Source organism: Python bivittatus, unplaced genomic scaffold (genome assembly GCF_059951505.1).
Source record: "Python bivittatus isolate LINGU-HERP-01145 unplaced genomic scaffold, Pbiv_v1 ctg000700_np1212, whole genome shotgun sequence".
NCBI classification, from domain to species: Eukaryota; Metazoa; Chordata; class Lepidosauria; order Squamata; family Pythonidae; genus Python; species Python bivittatus.
The window spans coordinates 9,883,467-9,902,090 of record NW_028277098.1 but is presented as its reverse complement, the minus strand read 5'-3'; the positions used below and the strand labels follow the sequence as shown (position 1 = coordinate 9,902,090).

The window sequence follows — 18,624 nt, the reverse complement described above, 5'->3', positions numbered from 1 at the left end:
AACCCACAAGACTAACACCCTAATTTCTAATCAAATCTTTATTATGGTCATAGGCCAACATAAGGAGGGAGGGGCACAGTCAATTAAAAAGCATAGAAGATATATCAGAGTCTAAAAAAATTATGGAAAGCTAGAAAATATATTAAAACAGAAAGTATATATAAAAACCAAGAGTCTAAAAGAATCTAAAAGGAGGGGTAGGAACATTAGATAGGTGTAGGGGAGCATAAAGCTTAGTACGTGGAAGACTATACCTATCAAATTACAGAGCATTCTAGTATGGTGAACTAGATGCTCATTAAATATAGTTTATGGCATAGGTTATCCTCCCAGCAAACAAAGGCCAAACAACAGTTGTCATGGACAGAACACAATACATTCAAAAAACCAAAGAATTACTGGAGGACAAAGAAATTTACATCCTAATAAACACCAATCCAATACAGAAACTGGATGACCTGACCAAAAGAACCCTCAACGACCTAACCAAGAAAAGTCAAATCACATAGAAGAACAGTAATGTTCTTCCACCCATGCTTCTATGGATTCCCAAAAATACACAAGCCCAACATACCTCTTCATCCAATTGTATCCCATTACCAGGTAATCCAACATACAACATAGCAAAAAAAACTTTTAAAAAGCTTGGACATCTTGCAGAAAAAAGTGAATATTCTATCAACTCCCCACTACAGTGCCTCCAGAAAATCGAAGACCTAAAAATAGAAGATGAAATTATGGTTTAATTTGATGTCACAGCACTCTTTACATCCATAGATCCAGAACAAGCAAAAGAATCCATGGCAGCAGTACTACACAACACACCCAACCTAGCCAAATAGACTAAGATCAAAATACCCAGAATTGTGGACTTCATTAACCTCTGCCTCACTACCTACTTTCAGTCTGATGGACAAATATACCAACAAATCAGAGGAACACCCATGGGATCACCATTCTCAAGACTCATAGCAGAGATCATAATGCAGCCTCTAGAAAGTATAGCACTCCCACACATACAACCAAAAGTATGGATCCGGTATGTAGATGACACTGTTGTCATAATCAAAAAGGAACAACTAGAGAAGACACATGCCACAATCAACAGCATCTTCAAAGGAATAAAATTCACAAGGAAAGAAGGAAACAGCAACACACTACCTTTCCTGGGTATCTTGATCAGCAGAAGAAACGACAGCAAATTAGAAACACTAGTCTATCGAAAAACAACCCACACTGACCAAGTTCTCCATTACCAAAGGAACAACCCAACCTCCCACAAGAGGAGCTGCGTAAGAACATTATTCAAACATACTGCAGCACAAACATACTGCAGCAACCCAGAACATTAGAAAAAGATAATCTATACAACATCTTCCAACAAAATGGAGCCCACACAACTTTATCAAAAAGTGCCTGACCACACAGCCCACTACAGCACAACCAACATAAGCTATGAAAAGGGTAACACTACCATACATCAAAAACATCTCAGAAACAACCATCAGACTATTACAATCACATGGCATCACTGTAGCACATAAACCAACTAAAGCCCTCCAAAATATCTTAAGAAAACCAAAAAACCCAGCACCCCAACAAGAAAAAACAGGAATTATCTACAACATGCAGTGTAAGGACTGTAACAGCCACTGTGTAGGACAGACAGGCAGAAGACTAGCAGAGCGCATCCATGAACACCAAGTAGCAGTCAGAAGACACAATGAAAATTCCTTAATCTCACAACACAAAACTCTTAACCACAGTTTCAGTTGGGAAACTGTGAGCATCCCAGACCAAACTAAATCCAAAAATGCTAGGGAATTCCTGGAAGCCTGGCATTCAGACAAATCAGCCATCAATAGACAATAGAGATAAACCGTACCATTCAAAAGAGACAAAAAAGCTAAGAAGGAAACAAAAAGACCAGAACAGATCCTCTGTAGCAGCCAACACCCAGATTAGCAGAGATTAACACCAGACAAACAATCAAGCAGAAAACAATACCCTAATCAAGGAACTACCAAGGAGAAAACCACATCCCCACCAATACTGTATATAAACTGTATACAAGCCACTGTATATAAATAGGGAGCAAACCCCATACTCAGTAGCACTGATGATGTTACCTAGCCGGGTAATGAAACATCTGCAAGCAAACAACCAAACTCAGAGACCACCAAGGACTCTTACAACATAATAATGAAAGCAAAAACTCACATTCAGCAAGGAAGGCATTTACAAGCCCAAACTGTAGATTAAGACCATACTGTTTCAAATCTGCATTCAACAGTTATGTTGAGACAACTGAGAATTCATCAGATTTCTTACTCTCACAGAATGTACAGTGGTACCTCGGGATACGAACGCCTCCACTAACGAACTTTTCAGGTTATGACCAGCTCCGGCCGCAAAAATTTACCTCGATGTGCAAACTCTGCCTCGGGGTATGGTCATTTTTCCACCCTGACACGTGGTCCGCGGCCATTTTTCCGCCCCGACACGTGGTCCTTGGCCATTTTCCCGCCCCGCCACGTGGCGCCCGGCCGTTTTCCCGCCCCTGACGCGTGGTCCGCGGACATCAGAATGGATTAACGGTAATTACATTGAACCTTATGGGAAAATTTGCTTCGGGGTGCGACCAAATTCGGAGGGCAGAACAGATTAACCGGATTTACATTGAACCCTATGGGGAAATTTGCGTCGGGTTAAGACCAACTCGGGATATGCCCAGAGTCATGGAACGGATTAAGTTCGTATCCTGAGGTACCACTGTATTGGTTAGGGCTCCCATATTTGGGCTGCAAAAATCCAAATGACTATCAGATGGTAGGAAAGAGGTAGCGTTCTGTGCCATTTTTCTACCATCTACTGATTGCCTTGATTTTTGCAACCCAAATCTGGAAGTTCTGGTAATATGTTCTCCACCTACTGTTACACATTATTTCTATGGATTTTTTGATATATTCCTTTATTCTGCAAAATTCTGCCCAATGCTGATTACAAAATGAAAGAAATGCTTTTCTGTTCTTATTAAAGATATATCATAAACAGATGCTAACACATACTAATCTATCAAAATGAACCTCACCAGTGGCAGCAAGGGCATGATCTTCATATGTATAATCCAGCATGCCTGTGCCCTGTAGTACTCCTCCTGCATTTCAGATTCAGTTTCTAAAGATCCAGGGAATGCAGCTAAAAACAGAGGAATGGCATCTCTTTGCAAAATACACTTAAAACATTTTAAATGGAATCTCTAAAATATGGACAGTGATTTACCAGGAAAGGTTCCAAATAAACAAAGCAGTATGAGATTAAACGCAGACCACATGGAACATTAAATCTCTGCCTGAAGGGTATTATCTGACAATATGCAGAGATCTGGAAGCTTTTGGGGGAGTCAGTAAGGGCAATCTGGGGAGGACAGGGACAAGTGGTGGGTACTGACCTGGCCTGATTATCATGCAAATGATCATGTGCTTTATATTACTGTTTGTTTCTAAGAAAAGGGAAGGGATACAGAACTGTTGTTTTCAACAGCAACCACAACTCTTTCATAAGGTCTAGTTCTGTTTTTACATCAGAGATAAACAACTTCCAGATATTTTAAACCACAAAAAAATCCCATAAAAATCAAGTTAGCATGGCTGATTATCAGAGATCATGGGAACTTTAGTTCAAAGTACCTTGAAGACACCAGGCTTCCTACTCCTGTCTTATATGAATATTGTTACTAAGTCTATACTTAACTGTATTTCAAATTTAATGAAAGATATCTATACTGTGTATTCAAACATTCCCTGCAGTTATGCATATAATGTGTTTTGTTGTTTTGGCTTAACATATTATGTGAACCCAATATTTCTGGTTTTGAAAACATGGTTTATGGCTTAATATGCTGTGGAAATGTGGTCAGATATAGCTTGTCTAACAAACCATCTGTAAGTTTAGCATGATAAAGGAACCCAGTCACAGAGTTTTCCCTCCATTAAGGGGAAAAAAATGGTTCCTTCTTTTAGTGCTGAGCTTAAATTTAGTTTCTGCACCTAAATTTAACAACAAAAGATGGGATAAATTTAGTATCAAGAGGCTATATATATAAATTCTTCTTCTTTATGACCAGAGACCCTGATATCTGACCCAAATCTTCTGTAACGAAGCACACTGCATGAACACAATGAGAAGACAAGCCAGTATCATTTCAGGCTTCAAGCTCCCAACCATCACCATTAATGGAACGTTGTTGTGGATGTCAGAAGTACACATCAATGGACATATACAGTAGGTGTATATGCCACAACAACCATTCCAGCCAAGGAACAAAAGTCTGCCATGCATTTTGTTGACAATGTAATTATTCTATCATGTGTAGGTTTGGAAAGGCCACAAAAGAAGGCCTTATTCTCTTCCTCTTCCCCTCATGAGATTCAGCTGAAAGCACTCATCTCATTTCCAAACTCTCCAAAAATCTGCAGCCAAATAACCACATGGATTCTCTAATCACAAATCACATTTTTACTTATGAGAGAGAGTTTTTGTTGCAAAGTGGTGTGATCCGCCCTCCCCAGACTAACATAAGGTTTTGAACATAAATATCTTTTGAATGCCATTATGTCTCATAATTCTGCAAATCAGTTCTTGGCTCATTTTTTAAAAAAGTTTTTAAAAGTGTGCTTTAGAATGAAATGTGTTTCAAAGTGCATACCTTTTTGAGAGAATGGGCTTTTCAAAGTGTATTTTGATATGGACTGGAAATATTTTGTCTCCCACTCTTTATGACCAGCCATTTCTAGCATGCCATTCATGGGTCAATGCTCCATTTATCAGAAAAGATGTTTAGGGAGGATGTGGAAGCTTAGGTCAAGGGGTCCTAGTGCTGAAAAAGCGGCTTTGCCCATTGTGCTCTCTATATATCATCAAGTTGGCTCAAAGCAGTTAGTTGATTAATTATGTGCCATCAAGTCATTTTCGACTCCTAGTGACCACACAGATAGATTTTATCCATGACAATCTGTCCCTAGCCTGGACTTTCAGGTCTTCTAACAGTGCATCATCACCACTGTAACTGAGTCCATCTACCTTTCCCAGCATTACAGTCTTTTCCAGAGAGCTGGATCTTTGCATAATGAAAATTTGCTGCCTCTACTGCCAATTCCTATACTGCCTCTATGTCTGTTCTAAGTCTCTACCCAATGGTGTGGTTCTGATCTGTGGATATGCCACTTGCTACTGACAATGTGGTTTTCTTCTCTGGCTTTACTACTGTCTCCTTTTGATATGTCAACAGCCAGAGGAAGGAACATTCAACTATCAGGGCACTGCAGCAGGAATGGGAAGAGTCTGAATTCAGGTTTCCATCTGGCTTCTCTAGATGGGTGGGTCCTCTCATGTCCAATTTGGACACCTTTCGGTTTAAAGAATTGTGCAATAAGGAAACAAAGGGAAGGCAGAAATAACCCTAGAGAGGAGGAAGGCAGACTCTACCATGATTGTGCAACTAGCTAGATCCTATAGAGCCAGGGAACTGAAACTGACAAGCTGATTGGCAACCACTCTCTTACTTAGGGTAGGGGGAAGGCAAAGTGATTAAAACTGACATATATAGAGAAACTGGTAAATAAGCAACAAAAATCCCTCCGTTTAAACTGTGGAACTGTGGGAAACTGTCAGCATTTTTTTTTTTTTTTATCTGCGCTCAGTCGTTACTGACTCTGCAGTGACTGCTTGGACGAGTCCTTGCAGTTTTCAAGGCAAGGTGTTTCGGAAGTGGTTTGGCAGAGCCTCCTTCCTAGAGCAGAGCCCAGCTGGCGAGCGCAGGAGGCGGGGTTTCCATTGCTTCACGCCCTTTTCGGGCGAGCATGGTTTTTCGTGCTTACCGGCAACTGCTCCCGACTCCTTTTGCAAGGCGCCCCCAGCATTTTTCTCCCACCGGAGTGAGAGTACCCATTTATCTACTCACGTGAGTTTTCGAACTGTTGGGTTGACAGGAACTGGGGAGGAAACAGGAGCTCACCCTGTTAATGCGAAGGCTGGACTCGAACCGCTGAAGCGTCGACCATTTCTGGCCAGCAACTTTCAGCGTCATTAAGCTGCTGCGCCACCGCGTTCCTCGTCAGCATTTTAGACCAAGCCAAATCCAAATATGCAAGAGAATTCTTGAAAGCCAGGTATTCAGACAAAGCAGCAATTAACAGACACATAGAGATAAACAGCATCTACATACTATTCAAAAGAGACAAAAAATCAGAAGATCGCCTCACCAGCAGTCAATCACCAGCAATCACCTCCAGCAATCATCACCCAGATACACAAAGGTCACCCACCACCAGGCACACAATCAAGCAGTCAACATATGCTAATCAATGAACTACCAGATGAGCAAAACAGAACCCCAACCCTCACCAGCACTGGCAAAGCAGGCCACAGCAGATAAATAGAGAGCAAACCTCATCCCATTTTAGCACTGAAGATGTTACCTAGCCAGGTAATGAAATGTTTGCAAGAAAAGAACCAAGCTCAGAGAACCCCAAGGACTCCAAAGAAAGGGCTAATGGAAAAGGCAAACACTGGGAAGGGATGAGCTAGTAACCAGAGGGGAGGGGATATGCCCTGATTTCCCAGCACTTCCAACAGACACTCCTGATCACATTCATTGCTGGTCATTTGACTCTGCCTCCAAAATAATGGGTGGCAAATCCTAATTGATTTTATTAACGTATTGTTAGACAGGGTCAGAATAATGGGAAAATACTACTTTGATACCAGTGCAAGTTATGACAATTAAAGACTTTCTTGTTTCATGGACTGGGGACAAAATAAGGGCAGTGTTGTAAAGCCAAGGAGGAAAATTGTGTTTTCAAGGCATGTTTGTGCTATGGTTAAGTGCATATAGGGACATACAGTAGCCAAACCTTGCTTTGCCAGTGCCAACTGGAGACATTTGTTGCTTTACACAAATTAAAAAGCTATCACTCTTTGCCCTAAGTTTTATCTTATCTTGAGCAGCTTAATAATAGCTCCTTCAAATACTGAGATACAGTGTTCCCTACTTTCATTTTGCATTTTTATGATTAGCCATGGGAGTATTTCTGCTGTACATTAATAAAACTGGGATGAAATCTATCTTCTATACTCCTGGAGATGCTTTCAGACCTCAAACCCACAAGGTTATGAAGCACCACTCCACATTCAGGAACCAGATAACAGATAGGAATTAACAAACTGTGATTAGAGAGACAAGATTGATTGGCAATGGAGACTATATAGTTTTCTTCGGACTCAAGGATCGGTAGATAGCATTTCAACTCTAAGCAGTGGGAAAGTTCCTAAGACATATGTATAGGGCTGAGACAGACTTCTCAGGAATCCTAGTTTGCCTCTATAATTGGAGCAATCCTGCTGCCTCCATGGCTTGAACAAAGTAGCAATTTTTGGTTAGGTAAATCAGACTCAAAGTAAAGAAGGGAAGTCTCTTAACGATAAGCAGTCCAGACTGAGGGAGAGTGGCAGATTTTAGAACCTCACAGGTCAGCCGTTGCCCAAGGTTGACTGTTTTGGATGTTTCTATTACAAGAAGTCAAGGTTAAAAGATAAGGTGGGGCAAGCAAGGGACAGATTTATTGTCTTTATGCCTTGCTTGTGGATTTTCTAAATACAGGTCTTTTTCCTGTTCTAAATTATTCCAGAAAAAAAGGGTGGATCTAAGAAAGCACAGTGCAAGGAACGTGGGACAAATGTTCAGGATGAGAAGGGGGAGTAACTTACATCAGGATGAATTTCTGTCTGAATGTTCTCAGCAACTGTGCATCAGGACATCCAGGGCCCAGCACAATTTCTACGAGATAGAATCTGAAGGTGTGCAAGTAAGAACATGGACTGAAACTCTTGCTAATAGTACAGGACATGGTCCAGGGCATCAGAATCCTTGAGACTATTGTATGGAAACCAAGCAAATTGTGGTTCTTTCTGAGAAATATATTGCAAGTAGCAACATGAGCAGTAAGAGTCTTGAGAAGCAAACAGAAAAGCACAAAATGGACCATTTGCAACAATCAGTAAACACTATTCAGCAGTACTTATAAAAGACAATAGTGTAGATCACACGTTGTGTGCAATCTTGACTTAGATAAATACATAAGGCGTTTTCTCCAAAGAACAACACACGCATTTCATAGTTTATATTATATATGGGTGACTTGGTTAGCTAGCATTTTGCCAGCTTCTAAAGGCCCTTTGTAGGGCTACCAGAACTAGGCTACAAAAATCCAAATGAGCACTAGATAACAGGAAAGAGTCAACCGCTCGTTGCTTCCATTTAGTAGTCATCTGGGTGTTTTCATCCCAGATGTGGGAAAGCCTAACCTTTAACATGACCCCTTCCAATCCTCTCCCAATTCAGTCATTGATTCATGTTCCTTTTCATAATGTCTGCTTTTCCTTGGAATCAGAGGAGCAGAGGGGAGCAAGAATGTTTTGATGTCTAAGAAGACAGCAGCTGCTTTAAGGAGGATGAACAACCAGTGGCTATGGGGGGAAAAAATGGAAAAATGACTCTTGGACTAAAGGGGAAATTAAAAGGTTGGTGCTGTTGGATTCAAAACCCTGACTTACAGAATGATAAAAGTAAGTGGGTGGGGCAGTGAGAGTGGGAGGGTAAACTACTACATTATCAATGGATGGATGGTCTGTATTTAAGGAAACTAAGGGCTAACACTTTTTCAGGGTTCTTCAAACTTGTTTCATTTTTTGGTATTCTGCTATGATCATTGTACTAAGAACTTAAAAAAAGTATTCTTTAAAAACAGTGAAACCCTTCTTTATCAGACAGTAATTACAGGGGCAGTTTATGTACTTCACTTCTAGTAACTTAAAGAACTATTATATCCACTTGGCAAAGCTGAAATCCCAGGTAGATCTTAGCTATTCATCCACCCGCAGTCATCTGTTTGGGGATGACAGGGAGTGTAATGCTGAGAACCTTCTCAGAACAATAAACAGCCATTTCCTCCTGGATGCAGCTTTCCATATAAGTGCCTTTCATGTAGAAAGTATATTTAGGCTTAGACTGTCAGCAATTGTTTCTCAACCCAACATAACTGAGCCTAATTTCTTCATATTGATAAATAAGTTCACTTTCATTTGGTTGGAAGGAGAAAAAAATGGTTCTCTAGTCATAATGCCTGGATGCATTATAACTGAAGCAACAGCTCTGTAAAGTCTTCTCCAGCAACCAAGGTAAACTGAGTTTCTACACATGTACTCTGGAGGTAAATGAAAAGACTAGAGGAGGTTTAGAAGATGGCAGGGACTGAGGGGTGGGTGGGTCTCGACAGATGAGGTCTGTATTGGAGATTCATACTTCAGAAAGAAGGCTATGTTGCAGTATTGTGAACACAATCCATATGTGCAATTTGAACTACATGGCAAGGGTATGATTAACTGTAGCCCTTACCCCCTTCCTCTGGAGAAGGCGCTAATGCTGGGAAAAGTGGAAGGAAAGAAAAGGACGACCCGCAGCAAGGTGGATGGACTCAGTGAATGCACCGTTGGAAGACCTGAAAGATCAGGTTAGGGACAGATCATCACAGAGAAAAATCTATGTGGTTATTAGGAGTCAAAAATGACGTGATGGCACATGATCCATCAATCTTATCCCCTCTTGCAGTTAAATTGGCACCAGTCTAACCTAACAACCCTGCCATTTGCACAATGCTGGCTTTGTCCAGTCCAGGATTTCATAGGCTTCTGCTAACACTTTGTCACTCTATGTTTCAGGTTAAATGTAGTTTTTTGCATGTATGTTGGCAGGGTTGGCAGGATCCTGGCACACAACACAGTATATAAAATCTGTGCTGCTTTGCAGTGTCTTTTTAGGACAGTTAGGTCAAATAACCTGTTTCTGGCTGTTGCCATAGGTGTGGGCGCATTCAGAAGTATGGTGCTGCCCCCTTTTTTCCCCACAGACTGACATCTGCAGGCATTTTTCTTCTGGTACTCAGATAGAATTCCCCACTTCCCTTTCTTTTCTTTTTACATATTCCTGTTACAACAGTGAGCTCTATATATGCACCAGAGCTTCTCCCAACGTACGTCTCTTCCTGTTCTTTCCCATCCTATCAAAGCAACAAGCTGTAGAGCTGAGAAACTCAGAAAGGAAGAAATATTTCCTAATGGCCCCAAATGTGTTGTCTGTTTCAAAAGTGCAATCAAGCCTTCCAGCCCAAGGTTCAAGTCTTTTAGTCCCACCTAAAGTATCAGGAGTCTCTAAAAACAAGAAAGAGGGTAAGGGAACAGAGCACAGGGTCTGATCTATGCAAAAGTGAATTGGTGCAAATCAGAAAAGTCTTCCTCTCTGTTGTTACAGCACCCAGCTTTGGGCATGTTTCTGCCAGCCAATGCTGTTGACATAGAATGGTGACAACCCCAGAGGGGAGGGTGTGAGGAGGGAGGTGCATTGGCACACTCACCAGCAATGACAGCACAATTCAGCACCAAACAGCTACAAGCACTATAGAGCCAGGAGAGAGTTGATGATTTGGGCAAATTTGTAATGACAATGTTTTTTCTGACACAAGAAGTGGTGGGCTGCTTTGTAAACCAGTAGCGGGGAAATTATCTTTGTCTGATGACTCATGCCCTTTGTCCTACGTGCCTCTCCTAAACTTTCCTGGATTGTTCAAAGCTTTCTATATTGTCAGCTCATGCTTCTGTTTTCACTTATCAGGGAAGTAAATCTGAAACCAGCTGTGGTTTGGCTTATGTTTGTTTCCCGTTGGTTAAGAGGGGAAGTCATGGGCAAACAAGACAGTGACAGCTACTGAAGAGGCACAGAGGACAGGAAGGAAGAGCCAGTTGGCATGATTGAAGACACTCACAACTAACTATAAGCTATGTGGCTTGTTTTGTCTGGATTGTTCATCCATCCTTACCTGAGATGTTATGGAGTAAACACCGTGTTTACATGGTTTTGTTTCTGTTACATTTACAGACTTTTGGACTTCGGAGCCGGCCATTCAGTGCCATTCCTCACATAGTTTTAAAGGTCGCTTCTGGAAACACAGCTCATGGCCTTGCCAGTCTAGAAAGATTATACAGCTGTCCTTAACAGATTTTTTAAATGAATTTGGTTGCTTTTGTAAGAAAAAAAAAAAGGAAGATAGACTTTGGACCCAATATTTCATGAATGCAGCAACTGCACAATATATTGTTCGAACATGGACAATCTGTGCAAAATTCTTTGTTTAAATGATCCCAAGCCTTAATGAGGGAAAGATTGGCTGAAGACCATAGCTGAATTGATGTAACAGATTAAAGCATAAACTTTATATTATGCAAGTAATTCCCCAAATCTGCAAGCAGTTCCATTGACGTCATCTGAATGACTAATGCAAGTAAGGATTGTTCATGTAGCAAAATCCTTTGATTAGATTAACCTATTTCAATATGTCTTCAAGATACATCCATTTTTTTCTCTAATTGGTCGGAAGCTCCTACATTATTCATTAATTAAAATCACCTCATCTGAGTAATATCTCCTCCAAAGGGATTTTGTTTCCCTCTTTCCAGAATTCTAAGAAATGTACTGTAAATGTTGAGTAAGATACTGTTAGTTTGTTCATTCATTCATTCTGTTTATAACACTGACATTCATAACACTGTCAGTGTTGTCACTGTTGAGGAGCTGACAGTGTCAACATGAGGCTAATCATTCCAAAGCACAACTGACTTTCTCTTTGTTTCCTTTAAACCCTTTGTAGCAATAATTCAATAAATATTACATTACTATATTTAGAGCAGAGATCTGGCTTGAAGAAAGATAATATTTTATGACACAGTTCCTTATGTATTTCAAAGGAAGTAAGACTTCTCCGTTAATATTTTAGCCCTATGGATATATGCAGATAATAGAACTGCATTGCTCCAGAAGAGTTGTTAAAATGATATGAAACATTTGATTCTGTTCCAATTAAGTATGTTATTAAAAGTGTTGTGTTAATAGCTAAATGACTGTTTATTGTTACTATAAAATAAAGTCTCCTATAAGTCAAATTCAACTCCTGATGACTTAATGGAGACATAATGTGGTTTTCTTGGCAACAGTAGGTAAATAATTTGTCACCACCTGCTTCCAGAATGTTGTTTTTTTTTTTAAAAAATCCAAATCTACCCTACAGCTCTAGAGGTCCTCTGTTTATTGCTTTATACTTTTAAACCATTGTGCATTGCCCAGAACTATATATACTGTAAAGGTTATCAATATATTTCTTTATATAGATAGGAAGATGGAAATATTTTAATTCATTCATTAATCAATCGATAACAAACTTGAGTGGGGAAGCTTTAAGATATATTGATCATGCCAATTATTGTACTGAGCACCAAATTTAAACCAAGAGATGTCATTCCTTATCTCATCCATAGCAGATGACTATCTATCATTAAAGATACATTTTTGATGTGATATGCTTGAAATGTGGAGCTGTTTGAGAAATAACTCAGTGTCTTTGCATCCTGAGATTCTAGGTTCAACTTCCAGGCAAAATGTTCTTCAACTTATCTCAAACACTAAACTGAGTAAAATGTTTCCCAGAAATTCTGAAGAGATTATGCCTGTGGAGTAAACAGCATTTCAGAGTACTTATCATCCAACCTGACAACTGTATATGTACTAACCATGTATTTGGTACTATATGTCCAGTCCAGACAATGGTCAGATTCAAACATTGTGCTAAGCCATAATGTGGTTAATGTAGTTTTGGCTTAGCCCAATGTTTTAGAGCAATCTGAAGCCATGATTTGTTGTTGGTTTATTTGGTTCATACCCTTTGTTTTGTGTTCATTGTATGAATTCAATTGCTAAGGTTTATAAATCAGGGTTTATGGCTTAGTATTATATATTAATTCAGGCACTATGTTTTATTCAGTAAGTCATGGTTGAAACAACCTATGGCTAAGTGTAAGAATCAAATAACTGCAAGTGTTGCTTAGAATGATGAGTGAACAAAGAAATGTGTCTTTATGTGTGTTAGGTTCCCTGGCTTATCTCTGATTTGTTTTTGTGCCCCATCAAAGTGAATCAGAAATCAGTAAAGGTACAAGGCAAAGATACATTTTTTTGAAGTAGCAAAAAATAAACCATGAATTGGCCAAAGAAATCATGATTACTTTGCTGATCCACAAGACTGCTCCTGGCTTGTTTGATATGAAAAGCAACTTGTATCTTAATGTGGCATATGAATACAACCGTTATCTGATCCAGCATTCCAAACAGAAATACAAAGTATGGGCTTTGGGATTTATATTCCACATCAGACTGGGAAATAGCTTAAATGATCTGGAGTTTGAATCAGGGGGGAGAAATACTGACAGGTGACCCAGTGCTGATCACTGCTAAAATAAGATGGCAATAAACAGTAAAAACTCTTGAAATGACACCTCCGGTGTTCACCTGGAATATTCCCCATCATTTCCACTAAAAACTATAATCTATACTGGAGTGAAAGGAAGGACCCTACTAAAGAAAATGTGATTGTTAGCTTGTTGTCAAAACTACAATGCATTTTGCCATTTTTGTGCCATACCCTGAAATGCAATACGTATAGGAGTTAAGATTGCATTCCAATTTAAAACAAAATCATATAAAATTACATACATACATACATACATACTTACTCCACAAGTATCATTACAACATTTTAATCTTCAGGGCAAGTATGATTATGATTGGTCCCACAGTCAGCCAGATGTTTAGACTGGATTTGGCATTTTTATCCACCTATTGAGTCCTTCCCAAGGACCTGGGATAGGCAGATGTTGTTGTTTGATGGTGTTAAAAGTATCGTTGCAGGATATAAGCTGTTCCAAGTAAAGCTGCCTTTTGCAAATGACTGATGGTGATTTCGTCAATGCCAATGGTCTTCAAGTGGTGCTCCAGATGTTTTGGGATTCCACCTAAGATGCCTATAACTATTGGTACTATCTTTGCTTTCTTTTGCCACAGTCATTCTATTTCTATTTGCAAGTCTTTATATTTGGTGATTTTCTCCATTTCTTTCTCTTCTCTTCTGCTGTCTATTATCATTATTATTATTATTACTATTATTATTATTACTACTACTATTCTTTTCCCTTCTTTCATGCAAGTATTCATGTTGATACTGAACTCTGAAACAGTCCAGTTATGTACTAAATAGGGTCACCAATGTTTATTCTATTTCACTTTTCAAAAAGGATATGCAGTAACACGGTATATTTTGTATTTTTCTCCCCATCTTTCAAAATAGGTGTGCACAGGGTGTCAAGTGGAATCTGCCCTTGGACTATAAACATATACTAATGCGAATATGTTAAATATCGTCTGCTGCCTTGAGAAGATTTTGTCTCAAAAGGCAGCCTATAAATAGTTTAAATAAATAAATAAATGGGCATGCCAAATTTCACTCCGATATCTCACTGTTCAGTGATTTCAAGCGCTACCAGTAAATGGAATGCTTCATGAAGCCAGAGACGGTGCTTTGTTCAGCCAGCAAACATGGCTGCGAAGCATTTTAAAACAGCAATAGGCTTCAAAGAGATCTGCTTGGGAGAAAATCAGACCAACCACCTTCTCGCGTTGCTAAATAAAGAAGGGGGGGAATGGAAGCTTTCTTGGTTGACTCATGAGGTTTAGTCTTGTGTGGCACACTGAGATAAACATAACGTGGGATGTTGTTGACATCTCTTTCAACAAAAATATTTTTGTGGTGTCATTTGGGGGCCTACACGGCGTCCTTGAGCCATACACACTGTGGGTAGTTATTTGACCTTCAGAACTCTGGTTTGGATCTGAGCTGTATAAATAGAAAATACTGAAGGAACTGATTTAAGTACTGTGGAAAAAAGGGAGGGAAAAGCATAAACCCATGGCTAATTAGATTTACTGACCTCTGTGGAAACTCTTTGACTCCAGTTGTCAGCAGTTTGTTTCTCCCATGCTGCTGACAGGTTTAACGCAAGGAATATTCATTTTGGAAACACCTCCCAACTACACTGGGAGGCCAAGTAGCAAAACAGTTTACAGTAGAGGGTCAAGGAGTTGCACAAGAGACCAGACAAGAGCAGCCACATTCATTATCCCTGGGTCAATTCCATTCAAATGGGTGTGTCTGTGTGTGAAAAGGTTCACATTGTGCTAAACTACAATTTGGCTTTGTCTATATGTATTGCATGGATCTAGCTACTGTGATGTAGAAATCATGGTTTATGACTTAGCAAGATGTTTGAACCCAGCTAGTTGTGGCTTAGTCACCAATTCATTCATTCATTCATTCATATTTATATAGCCACCCATCTCACAAAATGTAACTCTGGGTGGTACACAATAAAAACTTAAAAAACAATAATATAAAAACAATCTACAATTAAAAATTAATATTACAATTAAAAAAGGAAAGGAGAGAGTGACAGATATTAACAACAGTGGAACCACCTCAACAATTCCCCATTCCATTGGGGCCCCCAAGCCTGATGACATGGCCAAGTCTTGAGGGACTTGCGAAAGTTAACAGGAATGGAGCCAGAATGATCTCAGGGTGTGGGAAAGCGTTTTCCATAAGGTGGGCACCACGGCAGAAAAGGCCCATCCCCAGGGTCCCACCAAATGTAGCTCTTTAGCAGACAGGAACTGCAACATACCTCTTCTGCCAGATCTGATGGAACAGGCAGATGTAAACGGGAAGAGGCAGTCCCTCAAATAACCCAGCCCCATGTCATGAAGGGCTTTAAAGGTCAAAACCAGCATCTTGAATTGGAACGGAAGTAAACTGGCAACCAATGCAGCTCACGGAGCAGAGGTGTAATGTGTACTGTTCTAGGGGCACACATAACTGCCTGCACCACTGCATTCTGCAGCAGCTGAAGCTTCCAGATACTCTTTAAGGGCAGCCCCATGTAGAGCACATCACAATAGTCCATTCAGGAGGTGGCCAGGGCATGACTGACTATGAGCAGGCTGTGACCACAACGGCCACCTCCTCTTCAAGCAAGAGTCACAAGTCTAGAAGAACCCCCAAGTTGTGCACCAGGTCTTTTTGGGGCAGTACAACCCCATCCACAGCCAAAGATAGTGAAGTCCCAGGAACAGAAGGCCCCAAAACCCAGAGCCACTCAGTCTTGCCAGCGTTCAGTTGAAGCCTGTTGTTCCCCATCCAGAACCCTACAGCCTTCGGTCATTGGGATAAGACATCAACAGCATTGCTTAATTTGCCAGGAACAGAGATGTATAATTGGGTATCATCAGCATACTGATGATACCTCACCCCATGGCAGCAGATGAGCTCACCCAGCAGTTTCATGTAGATGTTGAAGGAGAGGAGAGAGCACCAGACCCTGCAGCACCCCACGTAGTAGGAGCCGAGGGCAGGATCTCTCCACCCCCCTCCAGTCACCACCAACTGATATCAACCCCAGAGAAAAGAGGCAAACCAGTACAATACAGTGCTGCCCACCCCCAATCCCCGGAACCAGTCCAGAAGGATGCCATGATCAATAGTATCGAAGGCTGCTAAGAGATCAAGCAGAGCAAGGATGGTTGCAATACCTCCATCCTGCTCCCATCAGAGAGCACCTAAAAGTGTGACCAATGCTGTTTCCATCCCATACACTGGCCTGAATCCTGACTGAAAAGGATCCAGATAATCCACATCCTCCAGGATCCTCTGAAGCTGCTGCACAACCACCTTCTCAACCACCTTCTCCAAAAATGGGAGGTTAAATCCTGGACAAAAGTGGTCCAGTATGGTGGGGTCCAGCAAGGGCTTCTTGAGGAGAGAGCAAACTAAGGTCTCCTTAAGAGGCAAAGGAACAACCCCGTCCCTCAAGGAAGAATTAACCATCACTAGAACCCACTCACATGACACCCCCCTGGGCTGCTTTAACAAGCCAGGAGGAGCATGGGTCTAAAGAGTAGGTGGCCGAGCTCACAGCCATAAGGACCCTGTCTACCTCCTCAGGCTCAACAGGTTCAAACTGTTCCCAGATAACAGGCAGGGCTCCTCCTCAGGCATCTCCCTCGAACCTGCAACAAGGCCAATGTCCAGCTGCGAGCAAATTCAGGTGACTTTGTCCGACAGATCCTGAGTGAATTCCTCTGCATGACCCTGCAAGAGGATCTCCAGGGCCCCCTACCCAAAAGGGCATGTGTCACCCGGAACAGGGCTGCAGGACGGCTATCCGCAGACGCAGTAATGGTGGAAAGTATTGTCGCTTTGCCGCCCTTCCCACCACAAGGTAGGTCTTGATAGCAGCTCTAACCCGTGTTCAGTCTAGTGCCAGCTGAGATTCTTCTGCTACCATCCATTCAGCCAGCAGCTGCCAGCCACCAATTTCCTTCCATACAGCCATATAACCAGCCAGCTAGTAGGAAGGCAGTTCTTCCGTGACTCCTGCTCTGTCTGCCATCTTTAATCTCATATGGCTGTTGTGAGGATAAGATAGAGTAATCACTGTATGCTGTTGTAATTATTAAACCAACGATGGTTTGGCATGTTGCATGAACCCATTCTAGATGTGATAGTGTCAAACTTTAATTAGCAAAATGAAGGAAAAGCTAAAAGGCTTGCATTTATGAACTCTGATCTGTCTTGTATCCTCATTGTCCATTGCCCCATTTCTTTTTCTACCCAAACAGGAAAAAAACTTAGGGGGGCACGGAGGACATATAAGGAAGGTTGGGGAGTTCACCTTTCACCACCTATATACAGTACTTCTTTAGATTTCTGTAATATGTGCTAGTTGGATACAACAATATGTGCAACAAGGGTAGTTCATTCTATCAGTATTAATATGTGAATAGGACAAACAATGGTGATTTCTCCATCGTATCTACTTTGGAAGGAGAAAAAAAGGAAGACGGTAGACATACAAATGAAGTCCATTTGTAGACGGTAGACATACAAATGAAGTCCACTTTACATTGGACAGTAAAGTGCTAAAATATTGCAACACATAGGATGTTGCATCACATTAATAACAGGCATTTGAGTTTTAAAAATGCAAATAATATGCTTCTGCTGACATTTGTTGGCTTGACTTTAATTGGGATGTAGAGTGTTTTGTAAGAGACACTATGGTGTACAACATCATCTACAGCATATTGCAATGCTGCCCAAATGCAGTGACATCACACAAATGCTGCCATTACATACTGGCATCTTGACTTCTGACAGAGAATGTAAGTAATGTCATGCATGTGATGACATTGTCAGATGCATCATCATGTTTCCCCCTTGCCCCCTCAAAATGCCCAAAGTGATACATCAGAATTATAGAGGTTATCAAATACAACAACTAGTAACTATGAATGATTATTTTTTGAATCCTTAGTCTAAAGTTGGAATAAATCTATTTGAATATAAGGGGAGGATTACATTTACTGTTCCATATTATTCTCATTATCCAGAAATGTGGGAGTTAAATAGCTGGAATGTTAGACATATTTTTGGTAAAATGAAAGCCAGTTTTGCAAAACACGGCTTTCCATTAACTATTACAACAAATAATGAACATTAATATAACTATCAGGATTTTAAGGAATTTGCTTCATTTTATTAATTTAGGCATGTTGCACAAAATCTAGGCTATCAA

General features: G+C 40.6%; 1 protein-coding gene across 8 annotated transcripts in view; it reads right to left on the bottom strand.

Annotated features, from left to right (window-relative positions):
- Positions 1 to 18,624, bottom strand: part of HMCN1 (hemicentin 1) — a 329,972-nt gene that overhangs the window by 299,794 nt on the left and 11,554 nt on the right. Inside the window, exon 2 of one of the 8 annotated variants that reach the window (XM_088153966.1) lies at positions 10,932 to 11,080. The exons of the other annotated variants lie outside the window; for them this stretch is intronic. The gene's annotated coding sequence lies outside the window, so the exon portion shown is untranslated. The remainder of the gene's footprint in view (positions 1 to 10,931; positions 11,081 to 18,624) is intronic. 8 annotated transcript variants of the gene reach the window in all.